The sequence below is a fragment of the Falco punctatus genome, assembly GCF_963210335.1.
Source record: "Falco punctatus genome assembly, chromosome: 4".
Classification (NCBI taxonomy): domain Eukaryota; kingdom Metazoa; phylum Chordata; class Aves; order Falconiformes; family Falconidae; genus Falco; species Falco punctatus.
The window spans coordinates 67,100,604-67,121,281 of NC_137583.1; the positions used below are offsets into that span (position 1 = coordinate 67,100,604).

The 20,678-nt window shown below is 41.3% G+C and overlaps 1 long non-coding RNA gene across 3 annotated transcripts in view; it reads left to right on the forward strand.

The window, feature by feature from the left end:
• LOC308062603 overlaps positions 1 to 20,678 on the forward strand; it is a 33,257-nt gene that overhangs the window by 1,184 nt on the left and 11,395 nt on the right. Inside the window, exons 3-6 of one of the 3 annotated variants that reach the window (XR_013927628.1) lie at positions 342 to 4,529; positions 5,167 to 5,301; positions 8,062 to 8,291; positions 10,422 to 19,831. This is a non-coding gene — a long non-coding RNA (uncharacterized lncRNA). The remainder of the gene's footprint in view (positions 1 to 341; positions 4,530 to 5,166; positions 5,302 to 8,061; positions 8,292 to 10,421; positions 19,832 to 20,678) is intronic. The other 2 variants (XR_013927629.1, XR_013927630.1) reach the window with 2 other exon arrangements.

Genomic DNA, 20,678 nt, shown 5'->3' on the forward strand with positions numbered 1-20,678 from the left:
GGCACCGGCCCGCCGCCTGCTTCCCGCTCCGCTGCCAGGTGCCTCCCTCCCGCGGCCTGCAGGGCGCAACCCGTCGGCCGCCGCCCCCAGGTGCAGCGCGGGCGGCCGGGCCTGGCGGGGCCGGGCCTGTGCCCGCCCGGCTTCCCTCGCCCCCGCGCCGGGCACCCGCCTCCGGCGCTGGAGCAGTGGTGGGGCTGGCACCGCCGCAGGGTCCTGTCCCCCCCGCGCCGCGCAGCCAGCTCCCCGCCGCCCTTACCGTAACCCGGCCCGGGCAGGGGGCGCGCCGTGCAGGGGTGTTGGAAGCGGCGGGCTCAGACCGGGACTGTGATCTCGCCTTGCAGGCCCCATCAAGAGACAGCAGCCGGGCGAGAGTCGTGCTGTTGACGCTGCATGTGAAATCTGTCATTCTTGGGCTTTCCTTAACCGTACTTCCCATTTCTATGAAGAGGGGAAGAGGTATAAAGTTCAGCGCCCCAAAAAAATAGAAAGGGAAGGTTTTTCACAGGTAATTAATAAATAATCTCCTTTGGGCTTAATAAAATATGTAATGTATTAAAAATTAAAACATTACCATCAAACACTCATTCTATTTATTTACTGCTGCTTCTCAGGCAACAAAAATAAAGTTTCCATTTCTTTCTAGGCCTAATTCCTTTTTTTCCCTCCTTATTCTTTTTATTCTTTATTTACAGTTCTGCGCTTCTGGCCAATTCTTTTATCCAACTAAGTTTCAGTGACAGTGTTTATGTTAATGGGTACTTTTTATAAGTACTTGATAAGCTACTGAATTTGAGGCCTTTAGGTATTCTACACTGTTTCCCCAAGGTGTGTGTTCACACACTGTAACATACTGCCTCATCTCATGGATACTGAACCCTGGCAGTCTGTAAAAGTATCTTTTATCTGAAGCTTCCCAGAAGTCACTACAATCAGAAATGCTTACAAAACAAAACAAGTATAGGGCTAAAATGGATTTGGTAAAGTTTGGTAAAGACCTAGAGGCATTTTTTTTCAAAATTAATCGTACTCTCAGAAACTTACATGAGTCGTGGATTTGGGTACTCGCATGGAAACAGTTGCTGCCCTTCTTTAAAGGTTACAAATCATTTGTCTAATCTCAAAAAATTTGTAAATCTAGGTGTAGTGGGTTTAGATACATATCTTTACCCAGTGTGCAATGGCTGCTGACCTCAACTATTTAATGAGGGTCTACCTGGGAGTTGTTAAAGGGTAACAAATCAAACAGTACAAAGTGTTTGATGGAAGAATAGAAGCCATTTAAAAGCATTAGATTCGGCATTAGCTGGGAGTTCCAAACCCCTAGTACAAGGGTAGCCAAGAAGCACAATGTGAAACCAACAAGATAAAAATGAAACATCTGCAAAATTCTGAGTGAGTGAATTACAGAATCACGGAATGGTCAGGGTTGGAAGGGACCCCTGGAGATGATCTAGTCCAACCCTCTGCTAAAGCAGGTTCACCTAGAGCAGGTTGCTCAGAATCGTGTCCAGGCAGGTTTTGAATGTCTCCAGAGGAGACCCCACAGCCTCTCTGGGCAGCCTGTTCAGTGCCCTGTCACCCTCAAGCTAAACAAGTTCTTCCCATACTCAGAAGGAACTCCCCGTGTTGCGATTTGTGCCCATTGCCCCTTGTCCTGACTGAAAAGAGCCTGGCCCCATCCTCTTGACACTCACCCTGAAGATATTTGCATGCATTGTTAACATCCCCTCTCAGTCTTCCTCTTCTGCAGGCTAAACCGGCCCAGCTCTCTCAGCCTTTCCTCATAAGGGAGAATTGCAAAGATTAAGGCAGAATCTCATTTTTGTCCTGCTTTAGTAGTTCAACATCCTTGCTTGTCAGCTTTTTGTGCAGAATACCTGTGGTCATGCAAGTGCTTGCAAATGAAGGCTAATGGTGTTTTGGAATTTTTGAATGTTTTTATCATTCTGTGGATTAATTTAACCAAAACTCACATACAGATTTTGATGCTGGTTTTAGTTCCTTAAAGTCTGTCATATTTAAGAAGGTAGTTGCATAAATAAAAACCATAGCTGTAATAATATCTGTAGAGTTGTAACAGCATTCCCCTGCATGCCCCCTCAAAATTCCAGGCCCCTGTTTAAGCACCTTTCAAGTAGTTTATTTTCATTGAGTTTTGTCACTTTTTACCTCTGCATAAGAATTCTTGTCTGTTTTGGGCAATTTATGTTTCCTAACAAAATGAGGAGAGAAGCAGTCTCCTAGTGTTTGTTACAGCTCTTTTTCAAATAGCCATAGTGTCTGCTTGAGCATTACTCTCTTGAGATTTCCAGGCAGTTGGGAGAAACCAGTGACAACTCTTGCTGCCCGTTAGTTTCTGAAGAGCAGTACTGAAACCGGCAGGAGCACTGCTAGCTCTACACTGCTATAGTTTTGATAAATGAGAGGAGAAAACCAAAGCAATCTTTGTATGTGTTATCTTTGATACCAAGTAGGTCTAGAAATTAAAAAAGCAGAGGATGGTGTTTTGTGTTAAATTATTGATTATTGCAATCACTATTCATTGTGAAAGCGTCTAATTCACAACTTGTAAATAGATATGTGGGTGGGTTGCTTTTTGGGGTTTTGTTTTTTTAAACTTTGATATGTTTAATCCAAGCAACTGAGCACTTCATATCTTTGTACACAAAGTTCCCATTATTTACTGTGCTAAAAAGCATCACAATTAAGGATGCAGCCACTGTCAACATGTTTTGACCCAACACAGTCTAATCCTGGATGCAAACCCACTAGTTAAAATTCCGGCTATCTTTGTAGTGTTCTGCAATACGTGAGCACATTGTGTATGTAATTTAAACTGGTTAGTGCTGCAAGAATGAAAGATCCTGTTTTTCTTTATGGTGCACAGCTTTCAATCTGACTTTTCAGTCAAGGATGCAGGAATTAATGTATTAATTTGCAAAATCTCAGCAAAGCAGTATATTTTCTGCATCTTCCTAAATGTGGCAGGCTTAAGAATATGTATCTTTAAAGGAGGAATTCTAAGACTGTGGTCATCCATAACAATTAGTTTGCCTCCAGTGACATAATTTGTGTGGGAATTTAGGCAACCTGTCTAGGCGTGATGTAGCTGTCACGTCAGATTGCATAGCTGCTGTATTTCACCTTTTTTGAAATTTATTTCCATTGTCTAAAGACAGGAATTAAAATACTTCAGTAGTCAAACTGGAGTATGGATGCTTGGAAACCAGCTAATGATTATTACAGATGTTTTTTGCCATTTAAAAATAGTCATGTATGTCGTGTTATGGTTTATGATCTCTTGAGTACGTATTATTAAATAAAAGCAATCAGTTGTCTGTTTGTATGCCTACTCCTTATTCTTCTTTATGAAATGAAGTTTCACAACCTGTCTTGAGTATTCTAGATTTAATGGTGTTCATTTAAAGGTATCAATTGAGTATTACAGTGGAAAATGAGTCAGTGAATTATTTCTTCTTTAATTTCTGGTTTGTGGAGATTCTTTTTTTTTTTTTCCTGATTTCCATTAATGAAACTTTGTTTTCACTTCTGTGTATTTTCTTGGAATGTCAGTTCCTAAAATTTACTTTTCAATTTATGATTTTTTTTTTTTTTAAATGTGCCTTTTCTTCTCTGTAGAAATTGTAGTTGAAAGATTTACTGGGAGAACAATGACCCAGAAATACACAGCCTGACTGCAGCTAGCTGAGGAACTAATCTTGAATAAAATGTGGATTTTGGAAATATCAACATATGGTTTTAGTGCCCTTGCAGATGGTCTTTCCATTTCTATTTGTGCTTCCAAATGAATCTAATAAGTTTTGAAGGTGTACCCTGGGATGTTATACAGTCTCAAAAAATGGTAAAGCCACTTGAAATTTGCACATTTGCTTAGAGTGGAGTTTGTAAATATTTATCAGGAGAAATTATCCTTTTTTTACTTTTCTCAGCTTTTATTTTTTTTCTGGTTTTGTACTTTACTGTGTATGTATTTGTTCATTTAAAGCTTAAAGCTATGATTTCTAATAAATTGTCATGTCATTCATGACTTGAGAAGGCTGTACCTGCTTGAAAGATTTAAGTATAAGGATGTAAACCGCCATACAGCGTCAATGTGTACATAGCTATATACAGCTATAATGATTTGCATGTATGCAATTGACTTTTCAAAAATCGTCCTTGTTAAGAAAAGGTGTTTGTGAAGATCACAAAGGCCTTCTAAACCATTTTGTTTCACTTGCTCTCCTTTTGCCCTGCTTGTTGCATATTGTTTTTCTCTTGAAAGCAGTTAACGTGCTGATGCCTGTGTCAGGGTGTTATGCTGTATAAAGTACATGTACAAAAACATAACGAAGACCTACAATTCAATTCTTATGTGAATTTTAACTTTAGATGTGATCTCTGTTTCAGAGCTTCACACATGCAAAAAATTATTTTAGAGAAGGAAAATATTTGAAAAGGTCATTCCATGTTCTTCATCCAAAAGGCAAATCTTGTGTGTTCAAAATGGAATTGGAATGCAAATTCAGGTACAAGCATTGGGTTGTGAACAGTTGTGATTTTTTTGTTTGTTTTCAAAGTACCTGGAGCTTCAGTTGAGAATGTCTACTTCAATACTTTATTTTGTACTGTTAGATACAGTAGCAAAATGCAATATCAAAGTAGTAATTTTTGTTTTAAATTACACCTGAACTTCTGGCTGATCAAATTACAGTTGTAGTGCAGTTAGATTACCCAGTTTTATTAGTAGCACATTTTCCATTCATCTTTGTTTATGATGACTCTTCGTAAGTGTTTTTATGCATTATATTATCTAATTAAAAACTAATGTATTGTGAATATTTTCCCATATGGTTCATGTTTGTTTCCTTCTGTAACTTACATTCTGTTTCTGATTTAGTTCTACTCCTCAGCCCTCTTGCTGTTTGCTGTCACAGTTGTGTGCGATTGCTCATTTGGATCTCATTTGGAGCTATTCTCTTTGTTATGATATCTGTGCAGCTGGCTCATTTAGCTCTTTAAAGTCCAACTTAACATTGATTTCTTAATTATTTCATTGCATATTCTCATTTATATTTGGGGTCCTTAATTGCTGGAACACATTCTAATGTTAGATGTTATTAATTTGTTATTTCTCGTTTGTCTTGTTTTTTTCTCACTGCAAAGTGCATAATACTTCTGCAGGAAATGTTTGCTAATACATAAAGGAAAGCTGTTGTTTTGGAGCTGCTATAGTTTTGGAGCTTGCAGTGTGTCTTCTGGATATACAAAATTAACAAAGCAAGCCAGAAAAAGGAGTATGTAAGTCTATGAAAACAAACCAACATATACTATTAAAAATCCAATTTTGCTTAAGAAACCTCAACAAGTCATCAGTTGATGCCATGAGGAGAAACACAGATACTGTAATGGTTGTCTTCTGAGATGTGAACAGAAGCTTTGGTGTATTCAGCATAACTGGTCTGATTCCCCAATTTGGCAAGTTAAGGGGCTGTCTGGTAGATACAAACATATGGCATTAAAATGGGCAGTAGTATCTTTGAAACTCAGATGCACAGACCAGATCTGTTGGCACTACAGAGCTGTGTAAAATCTAGTGTAATTAAATCTGAGTTTAGTTTACTGGAGGAGGGAACAGCAGTTCAGTGCAAGAATGATCATGTGTTGATAAAGAATTGGAAAGAGACTATGATTCTCATGTAAGGCTATGCATATCAGGAATTTTTGGTTTCAAGGTAAAACAAGGCAAGCCTAGTTTGGATCCATCGAAACAATAAACGTTTCTTTTTTCCCTGGTGGAAATAAAAGCCTAAAAATATTTTATGTGAGATCAAGTAGAAAATGTCTTTTTTTACCCAAGTATTAAAAGCTTGGGTTAGAGCAAGCATTCGTTTACAAGCAGAGGAGGTGGTCCAGGGGTTTTCATGAACCAAATGATTTGAAAATTCCCTTTTATTAGGTTCCCTATTCTTACTGAAGAGGTTTGAACAGAGATGTCCATGGTGAGCAGTACCCTAAATCACTGGGCTTTAGATATTCTGAAGAACTCTCATGTTCTCTTACTGATGCTGACTAACTGTGCAAGTACTGGAAGAAGGACAAGAACTCTGGTGTCATCTTAAGAGAAGGACTGAAATACTCTGCTCCTCTCACTACTTAGATAAATGTTCTGGCTGTTAGGTTATCTTTCTCTAGTTCAATGACTATTTTACGTAATTTATAGAAACAAAAAGCACTCATCAGTGCAGATGAAGACCACCTGAACTGTTGTCTTTAGGAAGGTGAATTGGCATCATTGGTGAATGATGATGATTCAGATTTGTTTGAGGACAGAATCGAACCTTAGTTTTTAATATCCTGGAGGAACTCAGTGACTACTGGCATTTCATATTAAAGATGGATTACACCCAACATTTCATGCATGCAGGGCGTGTTCTGGATAGCCCAAATCAATTTCTGCAGAGCAGCGAGGTAGAGAAAAGCTGAGCTTGAAGATCTGCAGGTGTTTAGGTAGAGTGAAGAGCTAGGCAGTTGTAGGAATGACCAGAAGCAGATTTTCACATGCATGGAGAATTTAACTGAAAAATCCTGAATAACTAGTATTAGCTAGAAGCTGAAAGCAGTAATGGAGAGCTTTTTTTGGATTTAGATGCCTGCAGGATTTTGTCTGACCACTGTTTTGCTAATACAAAAGCTATCCAAAGTAATAAAACTAAAATTTGAGTGGTTCAGGTGATTTAATTTCTATTTAAAAGATTCATTGCCTATTTCAGTAGCTGTTGGTAGGTATTCATTGGAGCAGTTGATTTCTTGCAAGCAATGACTAATTCATGTTCAGTACCTGTAGTAGGTGACCATGCATGGGACTTAGCTGCCTTATGTGGAGTTTTACTTCTGGGCTAGTCCCTCCAGACGGCCTTTGTAGTTAGCAGGGATCTAGTCAGCAGAGCGTGGTATACTTCACAAGCATCTAAAGTTAAGTGAGACGAATCCCACTCCATCTCTTACTCTTGACATCAATCCAGTCAGTGACATATGCTTTCCTGTCGTAAGGTTTTGGGGGTTTACAGAGATGACTTCATCTCTCTGCTCAGATTTTTACTCCCAGTTTTGTTGGATGAAAATCTGTTGCCTCACCTGCAACTGGTGTCTTTTTTGCCAAGTACCTTTAGATACCTTAATAAGGCTGTTACCAGCTCTCTGGTTCCTGCATAGTGTACCATATATCACACAACACCAAAGGCAACAAAAGCATTTGTTATGGCGTGAAAGAAAATTGCTTTTTTTCATTTATTTGTAATCCAGCCAGATGTTTATAAAATATTTGTGTAGGCTTAGCATAGAGAGGATAACTGTGAAAATCTTATTCTGCAAAGATGTATCATCCCAAACCTCCAAATTTGTTCCTGCAGGTGTGCTTGTATTTGGATTCATCGTTGTAGCACCTTGAACAAGAGGACAGAAGAAATTTTCTTAATTGTTACTAATAGAAGTGTTTTGGTGCCATGCCATTTATTCTAAATAACATCAAGAACTTCATGGGATTCATTGCTAATTTTAGATGTAGGTTTAATTTGCAAAATGGAAAAGCTCCTCACTACAATAGCGTTCTTCACCATGAATCCAGGACTATACTTACTTGCATGCTTCATCTTAGAATACTTTATCTTTAGTTGGTGATTGCTTCATAAGGACTGCTCTGCTCCTTAATAGTATTTATAGGCTCCAAGATGTTTTTGTCTTAACATTGTTGCTTGCTTAAATATTTATTCCGGAAGGTCTGAAAAATTATTCTTGCAAGTACTGTTAATTTCCCCTAAGAAAGGTAGCTTATGCACAACTATTTTTCAGAGTCTCTTTCAAGACTTTTAACTACAATCTAGTCTTAATCTGAGTCAGACTAAATCACATTTTCTCCTGAATAGTAATGTACTACATTAGTTTTACAGCCTCTGAAACTGCATTTTAAGGACATATGCATTGCTGGGGTCTCCATTTCCCTCAAACTGATGCATACTGATACGAATCCTAAGCAAACAGTTTATGTGCTGTTTTTTCCAGGGATATAGTGATGGATAACCCTTTCTGTTGACTTGGGCAAGACTGAAGAAAAGAAAGCAAACAGACAGACCTGTCTATTGCTGTGTCTACCTAGACTGAAATGCCAGACTTAGCAAACAGGCCATTCTTCATGCATAGAAAAAAATACTGGACAGAGTATCCAGCCAGCCAGGGATCATCAAATGTACCAGAGCAAAATCCATGGTTAAACTGAAATGGAAATATTTAAGGTAAGTTCATCTGTGTGTTCTTTTCCTTGCTTGCTACTCGATGCTGTCTCTCATGTCCTACTGCACAAGAGCTCAGGATGCCTTTCTTCACTAGCTTTTCTTACCTTTCAGAATATTAAAAAATATGCATAACAATTTTAGATAACATTTATGGTGTATATCTGTTACTACATCAATCTGTTTGTATATACACACACATGCATAAAGCTGTTTTTGAAGATTAGGAAGGTCACAAAGTCATGGGCTTGGCCTAGATTCATGATCCCTTGGTTATACCCACATCTGCCTGCCCCATCCCTCCCCAAGAGATTACTACCACCACAGCTGAGGCTGCTGTTCAAATCCCTGTGTATTAGCAAAGCAAAACCAGCAGTAGTTCAAATTAAAAGTACTATGCTGGACCAGCAGCTGCAGACTCAGTCTTTCTCCCATTTATTTGAAGTGGCGGAAGAGGTTACCATCTCTAGTTATATGATCAATGCTGTTTTCAGCTGCTCTCAGCTATAACCAGCATGGATGACAACATTACAGAATGGAAATATTAATGCTTCCCTTTTCAGTCATAGAGCTACATTACCCCATCTCTTCCTGCACCTTAAGAAGATGTGTAGCTCAGCAATGTATTAATATATCTTTCCTCCATGTTTAAAATAGTTCCCAAATCCTACTCATGCAAACCCCAGTCTGAAGACAGTCTTGGAATTTGCATGTAAGGCAGTTCTAGACAGATGCTTACATTTAATTTTGACTTACATGACACGCAATATATGGGAAGTCATACATCCTGTCAGACACGTTTCATTCATCAGAGTTCATTTTCCAAATGCTTTGAGAAACTTTGAAGAATCACAACATGGGAAATTCCTTAAACAAGAAGAGTGTTTGAGGATTCATTTGGACTTTCTTGTTCCAACAGCATCTGCTATAATGATAACTACCAGCTAGGGGTATGCATCTCTGCATCTCTGCAGGAGAGGAGCATGGGGGAGTAGGTAACAGAAAAGCTCCAAGTACTTTTTATTCCACTTTCGTGCTGGGAAAAGGTTCAGATTTCTCCAAACCTTTTGCTCTTCCCCATCAGAATCTCAACAAACTCATCAGGAAGCTCTTTCTTCCTCAGCTAAAAGAATGTCAAAAGCACTTCATTTCCCTTTTGCAGTCCTACTTGGATCTAAATCTGCACTTGACATTTCATGCTACGCCCAGTTCCAACAGATGTAGGCTCTGTGGCCTTGCAATTAGGTACTATGTTAAGTGATATCTAATTTTAGGAGATGCCATATGGCTTTCCCTGTATTTTCCTAGAGAGTTTATGAAAGGTAAGCATGCTGTTTCATTGGAGGGATCCATCACTTCCTGAAGTCATGGGAACACTCATGCTTCCTCAGGATGATTCAGTGCTCTTTGGACTGCAATCCATCACCAGACTGTGCAGAGCCCTTCCTACCTCCAGATATGATCTCAAAAAGAAAACATAATAATTAGTATCAGGGCATTTATCTGGAGCCTAAGAATCTAAGTTTCAGGATGAAGATATAGGAGTCGTTCTTCTGTCTTTCCCATTAGAAGATGCCTGTTGATTTTAGGGACTAGTAATCTCCAATTTTTTAGTTACTATTCGTTTCAGTGTAAGAGACCTCTCTTCTGTTATCTGATCATCTGAGATCCTTTTACAAGAAAAACATCATTCCAGTATTAGAATATTTCAGGTTGCCATATTTACTCAGAACATACTGAAGCAGGATGCAAAGCAGTGTCAGAAGAAAGCTACACTTCTCCGTTGGATGCTGAGTATAACCTTCCGGTCTAAAGAGAATCAAAGAGTTTAAGAAATTACTGGCTTAGTGTCATGCAGAAAATAATGAGCAGTGATTTAATAATAATAATGACACTTAAATATAATTATAATAATAAACCACACAAAGACGAAGCTATGTTGATTATGATACATGTTAAGACATCTTGGGGGTTAAGATACACATTGAAGAGTGTCAGGGTTGTCTCTGTGCCTCTCCCATTAGGAATTAGATCACATTCCACAAGTCTGAAGGTAATCTTCTTGTTATCATTTTCCATTATTAAATTTTCGGTGCTGCTCTGTCAAGCTCTAACCACGTGTTTCCTAAACAGAGTCCATCTGACAAGTTGTCTGCTTGCTGGCAGCACATCCGTCACTTGGAGCATTTTTCCTCCTCACCTGACAGCAATGCTTATCCAACTGTTCTCAGAGTGGGAATCTGCAGAAGGCACTTAAAGAAGAGACAGAGGAGGCTGTCCCCGGAAAGCAGCGCTCTTTGAAATGAATACAGGGAGGTTTTTGGCCGGTGCCTCACCATATTCTGCTGAGTCAAGTCAGCTTTAAGTGAATACAAATTCTCCCTTGGGAGTCCTAATTGCAGCTGAGGATCTGAGGAAGTATGGAAGGAAACAGGAGGGCTGCAGTGCTCTCATAGCTGCTTCTTCTGAATATCCAGGAAACATACAAGGAGAGACCCATGACCCACAGGACCTGAGAACTGCAATTGCAGGCCATATCCAGCTTTACTCCTGTTGATTTCATCTGATCCTATTGCAGAGAGATTTTGGGATGATCAGTTAATCAGTAGCAAGTCCCTACAGAGCTGTCTATAATGGGCATTACTATGAAATTTGCCAGCATCAGTGCTGTATCTTTTGTGCACACAGCTGCTGGTGCTTAGTGTCCATTTCTCCCTGCATAGATTGATGTACATGGCATCTGATAATTTTTTTAGTGTATTTAGTATATTGTAACAATTTATATCATGAGTGCGTCAATGCAACTTGTGGAGGGTAATCAGCCTATAGTTACCCTTCATTTATCTACGGGCAGTAAAAAGTAAAAAGCGGTTATTGGTCCTTTCTTGGAGTGACACAGCTGAAATCCATCACCCAAAACATAACGGTGGGCCATATTGTCTGGAGTTGGCTGTGCAGATGGAAGGAGGGATGGGTGGAAGTGGGTGTCACTGGCATACAGCCTGCAAAGCTGCTTGTGAAAGGGTGGAGAGAAGGAACAACAGGAGAAGCAGAAGTATGCTTTGGGGAGAAAGTCCAGCAAAACTACTTTTTCAGCAAACTGCTGCCTAAAAAGAGCCTTGAAATGGCAAGCACAGGAGCTGCCTTGTAGTGTTTAATTCCTGCTTGGTTAGAGAAGCCATAAACCAGAGGTTTCTGAAAACTTCTGATTTGCATTTGGCAGCCAACAGCTTCAAGAGCGGATCAGGGCATGGAGGGGTCTACGTCAGCCCCTGCCCACCTGTGCTCCCGTGCTCCCCAGGGCTCCCCTCTGCCACCCCTCTGAGCAGCCCGGGGACAGCACCCATCTGTGCCTGATTCAGCAAAACAAAGAAGCAGGATGAGGTTGGAAGAGCTCCTAAGGCATCAGCCAGTAATTAAGAATCCTCATTTAGGAAGAGTCTTGAAGCAGGATGATGACCTGTGTCTGGGAAGTAAAGGCTGGGCTTTAAGTCAGTGGCAGTGGCTTGAGAACTCTGGGGTTGCGTTTTGTTCAGGTTTGGTTTTTTAAGTTTTGGAGGGTGATTTGGTTTGGTTTGGGGGTTTTCTGGTTTGGTTTTTTTTGGGGTGGTGGTAGTGGTGGTGGTGCTGTTTTGTTTCTCTCATTTTAAATATCCTTACTTCATATTCCTAAGTGGTTTAGAATGAAGTGCTCCAAAATAGTGAAGCACAGATAAAGAACAAGAGAATTTCCATGTATCTGAAATAGTAATCATCCCCAGAATTCTGAGTATGAATTTTTGATACAGTGTTACAAAAAAATAACAAAGCTACCTGTAGTGGGACATCAGGAAGATTTCCCAGAATATTCTTTGAAAGTGAGCAGTGCCTTGAACCTATCGAAGTGAAAGTCCAATGGAGTATGATCTTCACCTGGCACATGCTACCTTGCTTTCAGCCATTTTTTACACTTTGTTTTTGTCCATCCACTTTCAGATGTAACTAATCTCCCCTGGGTGGCAATTCCAGCGTTGCTGCAGGAATCGTCCCACTGCACATTCTGTAATAAAAAATACACCACAACAGGTTATATTTAACAAGGAAAAGAGGAACAGAAAGTGGTACATCTGCACAATGAATATAATATAGCATTGACTTGGAATTTCCTGACTTCAGCAGTCCCTCCAAAATAATAATGCATTAATAGAATTACACTTAGCTTTCTGCTTTTAAAAGGAAAATATTTGAAAGCAGAAGTCTTTTCATCTTCCAAGTTCTTCTGGCTCTGTGTGTGAGATAGTGGAAATAACATAGGACTGTGTAACCACAGCAAACAAGTGGAGTGGGAATTTTGTAGCTGCTCGGCTGGCCCAAAGCAGAGCAGTAGTGAAGGAGCAGCCTGGATTTTGGATTTAATAGGTGGAATATTTTTTTCCCCTAAACTCCATTCATTTCTATGGATAAAATAAAATTACTCTGTTGCAGGCAGAACTGGTGGTGACCTGTAATTAAGGATATCTGACATTTCCATTATAAGAGGCAGGTTTCAGTTGCCTATAGTTTCAGCTGTTGGCTGGTTTAAATTTTAACTGATTAGGCAAGAGTTTCCTTTTCTGGGTATCCCCTGCAATCTGACTTTTTTAGAGGGATGCAGTAGAGAAAGAGTGAGAAGTTCATCAAATTGTTCATCAGTATCTATAAAGCAATTAAGCAAAAATACGTTCCTTTGACCATATAGAGAAGCTCTAAACTCCTTGCTTAAAATTTGGCAAGTAAGTCACCCCCTTGTTGGGATGTCTTTTCAGCTTTCTGTGGAAAATCTTGGCTGATACATAAGCAGGAGAAATTTGTTCAAATTTAGCACATGGATGTGCAAAAAAAAAAATTCCATCTACTTTGAGCATGCTCCAAAGCAGGGACAGAATTAGCTCACTGAGGAACACTTGATTGATCCACCAGTAAAATGCTGAAAGGCAGCAGAAATATGTACATATTTAACCTCCCAGCAATTTTAACTTCAGTGGGGCTTAGCTGATGAAATGTATAAAGTCATTTTTCTTTCCTGTTTTACCAGTAAAATTCCCTGATATAGACAAACCTTCAAAGTGTAGACTTTATTCTCTCTCTTATAAATGAATTTTATCTTTAGTATCACTGTAAAACCAAAAACATGACCCTGTGACTCACTGACTTCTTCCTAGGTGTTTTTCTAGAAGGCATTACCAAATGCTCTTTGGATACTGACATTTTTAACCATATTAATAAAAATATCAACAATGTGCACAGATGACATAATTTTGGGATCTCGATCAGTGGAGATTGATTGACATTACCTGTATATAGCACTATGTCTTAGCACCATTCTCCATTAAGTCTGGGTTTAATATCCAACCCATTGCTACCAAACAGGGTATTATTGATGCGCCACAGTCACAGGCTTTTGTTCTGAAGCTTCCTCAGTGCTCTACCAAAGCAAAAATCCCTTCTTCTCTTCATTGCCCATGCATCTTCCCCCTTTTAGCTTTTTGCTGTCATCCATAAAATCTAAGAAATGAAAAGGTGTAGAAACTGCATTATTACTGGTAAAAAAACCAGCCTTGCTATTATTTACAGAAGCAGCACCAATCCTTTGTTTTCACCATAAGAGAGCAAATGTGTTTGTTTTCCTTTGCAGGGTATTTGGTATGTCAATAATTTAAGATATTAGGGTTTGACACTTCACTGTTTTCCTGAGGGAGTATTTGGAGATAAGTTCACAAACCAACAGGTTTTAAACAAGACACATTGCTCTTGGTTTGGGAACGGCTCTTAGAGCTGGGTGTGGTGTGCACCGAACGTCAAGCAGCCTGGCTGACGGGCTAATGCCATCATTGCCCGGACTCCCTGAGGGGCTGATGGGGGTCAGGCCATAGGGGTTATGCATCTTCTTCCATTTAACTGCAGGCTTACAGCAAGCCTGAGCAGCTTTTCCTGAAGTGAGCTTGAGCGTGGGATCAATGCGAACACATATGTTCTGTAGCTTCGTGGGACCTAGAAGATCCGGCGGGAATATGTATGCATCTCAGTCGTGATTGCTGCAAGCTGTGATCATGACCAGGGACATTGCAGAGCTTCAAGACCATGTTGAAGACCATGTTAAGGTTAATGACATTATTTACAGCATACTGAAAGCATCCTTCCTCTGTAAGATATAGAAGAATAAACAACGTGAACTGGGACTTTTTTGATGTGTAAGTTCGACACATTGCTGCATCATAAAATCATCTAGGAAATTTTGTTTGGGGGTGTGTGATTCAGACTAAAGATATAATACTGATTTTCAGTAATTAAAAAGTGCAATGTGTATGGTGTTTACAAATTTTAGAAGCTACATCAGGGTTTTGTCTACCGCTTGTATGGTATCTACCTACTACATGTCCTATCATTTAGCTTAAGGGGAAAAAATATGCTGGCGTTGTTTTTTTCCATCTGTTCCATAACCTTTGATACAGAGCTTCTAAAAAGTTTAAAGCAGACTAAACAGGGCACAGTCAAAACAGTAAGGCAGCTTTTCATGCATTCTTTAAATCAGATGTTTTAATTCTAGTTTTCAGTTTGTTTGCTAATTAGAAAACAGGTCCGCAATGTGTTATCTATCTTCTTCCATTTGAATCAATAAACAGAGAAGTCATGAGAAAGGGACCTCTTCCCTTCAGGGAGTCTTTTCTTGTTAATGTTGACTCAGGTTGCTAGTGCTTATTCTTGTCTCCTTTCCTCTTCTGCCTACTTCCCAGTCTTTTCTCTTTCAGTTCCCCCTCTTGTTTCCCAATGTGAGATCTGTTGCCTTACACACAGCATGTATGCATTTGTCCTTCATGTTTACCTGCTGTATCATGAGTGCACTGTATTTTTCAGTCTGCATAGCAAAAGTAAACTCTTTAACCAGACTGAATGATGCTTTTTAAGCCTATAAAATTTTCAAACGTGAGTTTCATTGAAAGTGAAACAGATAAATACTTCAGCTACAAATAATGAATGTGCATTTTTAAATAACTGGTGAGACCTGTTTGGAATTATCCTGAAGGTTTGCCTCCTACCTGAAAAACCATGGTGCTGGCTGAGAAATGAGTACTTTATGTGCTTGCAACTTGATAACATTGAGATAAGTTATTAAATGGTCTCAATTTTTTGATTTGCTCTGTGCTTTGGACAGCATAGTCAGATTTTATAATTTCTCTTTTATGCTTAGCTGAGTCCAGTTCCTGCAGAGGCTTTACATGTATATTTAACTTTATTTTGGTTAACTGTCTGTGTAAAGACTTTTTAGATTTTGGACCCTGAATAGTTTCTTCCTTGCTGAAAAGACCACTTTAAATTTCAATAGGGAAACAGAAAAGTCCCTTAACAACTTTTAAGGAAGCTTTTAAAACAATGATTTGAGGATGTACTATTTAAAGTGAATTGCATCAGATGCTGGCTTATTTTGAAATAAAAGTCTGAATAGCAGTGACCTGCCTTTTGTGTGTTCGGGCTTGCTACTAGGAGATTCAAAAACTATTTGTAAGGGAGTGAATAATCAGAAATTCAAGTGTAACTGAATGCTGTGGGGTCCAAGGGCTGCAATTCCCACTTGTATAAGCATGAGCAGGATATATAGAGTCCCTGCAGACTCTAGATACACCTTGCTTGTACTCTGTATTGCTCCTGTGTGTCAGCTCTGAAGGGTTTCTCCTGTCATCTGGAAATAAAGAAAGGTCAGTTAAAACAAATATCATAAAAGGACATGGTAGAATTTTTCAAATTTTAGAGACATTATCTATCTTCAAATCCCCTCACTAGACCTACATTAAAATAATGATCGCAACCCAAATATAGAACATTTGAACTGTCCTTTTCCAGGCCAGATGTGCTGTGTTATGTAATGCCAATTCACGGTGATTGCTGGAGCTTGGAGTAAAAGGAAAATGAACATATTGTAGATATTGTTCCAAAGAGCAAACGTTATAAAAAAATGTTATAAAACTCAAGGCCTTAAGCAAAAACTTTTAGCAAACACAAATTCTACACAGAGCCTTGCCTACATAGAAGAGGCTGATCTCTCCAGCAAGGTACAATTCAGCCACAGGCCCCAGAGGTTTCAGTAAGACGAGAGTCCAAACACACATCCCTACACCAGTACGTTTTACCCAGATACAAAAGCATTGTTAACTCCTAAGAGCTTATTCCTCTAGGCATGGACATTTCTAAGTTAAATGCACCACAGCAGAAATTTTCTCCATATGCTTTTCAAAACCCTATTAAATAAAAAACATCCAAGCAAGTAGTTGTTGATACGTATGTGCAACAGGCTTCCCAGAAATTCTTTGGAAATAGAGCATCAATGTTTCCCACTGTTCGCAGGGAGGAAATATGCTGAGTTCAGACGGCTGTAATCAATCCACATTGCAAAGTCACAAATGGGGAAACAAAGGACAATCGCTGCCCATTTTTTGCACTGCGGATGCATTAATCAGACTCCATTTTCTTCACTGCTTCAGAATGCATTCTCAGGGGGATGTGCCAGCCTCCTGCCTCCGTTGGTTACATAGCTGTCCCCTGTCACTGCAGCCAGAGCTGGGACAGTACACTCACCACTTGAAGCATTTCACAGTTGTGATCCCAAGCAGAAGACCAGTGCACTGGAGAGGCAGATACACCAGGGGAAAGACTTGGAGTATCTACATGAAGTGTCTGAACACATATAGGGAGCATACCACAAGAGTCACCGAGCTCAGTCGACTCCGGGAGCATTTCTTATCTTTTAAACCTCTTTTCACTGTGAAGAAAAATTTCTTCCTTTTCAGGCATTCTGTAGCAAGAGCAAAAATAGGAACCCAGTTATGCCTGGCCTCGCTGCAGGGAGGTGAGAACGGGTGAGGACAGAGGGTGCTGTGCTGCGGTTACGCCTAGGGCACAACCTGTGCAGGAACTCGCTGTCCCCGACTGAGGCACGTAACCTTTAGCAGCTCACTTGTTCTGGGAGGGGATGGCAGAGCAGCTGCACTCTGCCAGAGCAGCAGGGGAAACTGTACCTGAGCTCTGTTCCTTGAAGGGCTAAGCCTTGGTGTATTCGTATTTTAGGCACCCTTTACCTCCACCTCGTAGACTTGTGATGCAAGAGAGGATGGATGAGTCTTTCCCTAGGCTATTTAGGAGAAACCTGCTTCCATCTGGGAGAGGGACTCAGCAGTAAATGGGCAGCATTGGTAGGCGATTACAGCACCCCCATGGCGTCAGACTCTTTGTGAGGCTGACTGAGGGGTAGGAATAGGCAGGGGTAGGTTGGCAGCTCGGGCGCAGCAGACACCAGTGATCTGCCAGCTCTTTCTGCCTTGTGCTCTGTCACTAGACCCAGATAACTGGGCCTGTCTGCGCCCAGTCTGAGATCTCTGACGTCGCTCTGGGAAGGCTGGTGTGCCTGCGCAGCTCTCAGGCATTGTTCAGAAAAGCCACTGTGGGTTTTCAAACCCATTTAGTTCTGCAGATGTGTTTCATTGCTACTGTGTTTCTAGATCTGTGCCCTTTTTTTTACCTTTAGCATCAATAACATCAACAAGAGAGATTTAAAGGCAGCAATCATATCTCCCCTCTGGCTTTATTTAGCAGCTTCTTTTAGTCTCATAAGGTAGTTTACTCATAAAATAAACCGCTTAACCTTGTAGCCTTCCTCTGCACCTATCCCAATTTGAATGTCTTTTCTGAATGCTAGCGACCCAGTGACTCAAAAGATGTCAGAAGAGGTGTCGCCAATGCCTTGGACAAGGGCCGGAATTCTTCCTATGCTCTACCAACACTTTTTTTGTATCCTGTGATCACGTTTTCCATCCTATGATCACATTTGCAGTTTCTCAGGACCGCGCTGACTGGCAGGCTGCGGTAATCCTGTGATCAGCCAGTGTGTTCATGCTCATCTCCCTCCTCTGTTGTTTCTGTTTCATTCTTGTTGTTAGCTGAAGCTCTTGATCTCACACTTTCTTCTTTTAAGTTTCATCTCATTTCTATTATCTCACTGCCCCTTTCTGACTCTTTCAGAAAAACAAAAAATGCTCTATTGTTGATGCCACCTTATCCTCATTATTATCTATTCATTTTCCTCAAGGGACTGGTATTTTATGTAAAATAATCATGTAAAACTCTAGGTAGGAAAATCAGGAGGCCTTGCTCTTTTTTAAGTAGGATCAATCAAAAAATACCTCCACGCATAGATGCGGTGCTTAGTGACATGATTTAGTGATGGGCACAGCAGTCCTGGGTTAATGACTGGACTTGATGATCTCAAAGGTCTTTTCCAACCTAAGTGATTCTATGATTCTGTGATCCTATGAATTCAGATAATCTTAGACAGCGTGTACCTGCCCACTGCACCAGGGCTGGTCGCTTGTGGAAAGCCAGTGTTGCAGTAGCTGGCAGCACACAGAGTCTGCAGCTCACAGGGAATCACTGTAGGGCATGTATGCAATTGATTAAATGATATTGTGCACAGTCATCAAAAATGGAGCATCACAATACATGTAAAGATGTGCTTTGTTCTAATCTTTGCCTGCATAATATCAGGGGAACATGTATTTCTAGATAAAATAAATGTAAATGGATATAACCAAGCCTGACAAAGTTACCAGACTTGCCAATTGCTGGAGGTAAGCTGAGAGAACATAAATTCCCCATCCAGTTCCCAATAAAATATTTTAAAAACTCACAGGTGGGGGATGTGCTGCTTTAAGGGGCCAGTACAGCAGGTCTCTGAGTGGAGTGATCCACGTGTCCCACAAAGGTGGGTTTGATGAAGCGGTAGAGATTTTACAGGAGCTGAAATATAAATAAAGGAGAAAGGCAAATGTCTGAGGATGAGTCAGCCAAAAGGTGAATGCGTTTAGTCATAAGTGGGCTGTTTTGTAGATCACACCGAGACTCAGAAACCAAGATAAGGCTGCAGAGTCTGTGCTTGAACTTTTTAGAAATCTTTATTTATTACTAGAGGATGACATCCACAATGTCCCTGCTCCTTTCCTTCTCTCTTCTATTCAGCTCCTACTTCTTTAGCTTTCTGTTCTCTTGCTTTTTCCTTTTTCGCTTTAATTTCTTTCTCTAATTAAATTAAAAAGGACTGCATGTGACTTACAATATCTAACTTCTCACTGGCAATCCCAGATTCAGTAGTGATTTTAACTGACAGTTTGTAATTAAAGATAGAAGGTTTATAGGTTTCAACTGCATATCTGCATTTCTTGTCTTCTGAGTGTTTTTTGAAAACATAACTGTCTAAATCAGGACTTTTTATATATGTATATGTATAAATATTTCTGCTTTTCTATCTGATCAGATTAGTGTTATTTAGGTCACCTCTAGTCAAAGAAGCCACGCTGGTATAGCAGTATCAGCTAGGGGAGTGATTGCTTTGGGTTGTTGGTGGGTTTTTTTTTCCCCTTTCTGTCTGGGGAAAATCTGAGTTTAATGTGCAGCGAAATTAGAAGAATCCCCACAAGGACACAATAAAAAATCATGCTTTTTCTGGGAGAGCTTATTTTCCTTTGGGTAAAGCTCTACAGGTAAAATTACTCTTTTTTTCTTACTTTCTTTTCTTCCTCTCCTCTCCTCTCCTCTCCTCTCCTCTCCTCTCCTCTCCTCTCCTCTCCTCTCCTCTCCTCTCCTCTCCTCTCCTCTCCTCTCCTCTCCTCTCCTCTCCTCTCCTCTCCTCTCCTCTCCTCTCCTCTCCTCTCCTCTCCTCTCCTCTCCTCTCCTCTCCTCTCCTCTCCTCTCCTCTCCTCTCCTCTCCTCTCCTCGCCTCTCCTCGCCTCTCCTCTCCTCGCCTCTCCTCTCCTCTCCTCTCCTCGCCTCTCCTCTCCTCGCCTCGCCTCGCCTCGCCTCGCCTCGCCTCTCCTCGCCTCTCCAACTCTCCTGTCCTGTCCTGTCCTGTCCTCTCCTCTCCTCAACTCAACTCTCCTCAACTCAACTCAACTCAACTCTCCTCAGCTCTCCTCTCGCCAAGCCGCGGGGGGCGGCCGGGGGCGAGAGGGGCGGCGGGAGCGGGAGCCCGGCCGGCGGGGCTCGGGCAGCCCGTGCCGCGGACGCGCTAGCCGGCAGGAGCCGGCCCCGGGCGCCCGCAGAGGCGACGTTTCCCCGCGCCCAAAAGCTCCGGGCAGCCTGGCCGCGGGAGCAGCTGCGCAGCGAGAGGCGAGCCCGGGGGAGCGGGACGGGACCCTGAGCTGCCGCGGCCCGGACGGAGGGTGCCCGGGCGGCCCCGCTCCCTCGCCGTGCCCGGGGTGCCCAGCGGGGCCGTGCCCGCACCCCGCCGGCGGCAGCGGCCCTCCCGCCGGAGCGCCTGTGCCAGGCAGGAAGCCGGGGGCGGCCACCCGCCCCCAGACAGGGCAAAAACCTCCGGGCACGTCGTGCTCT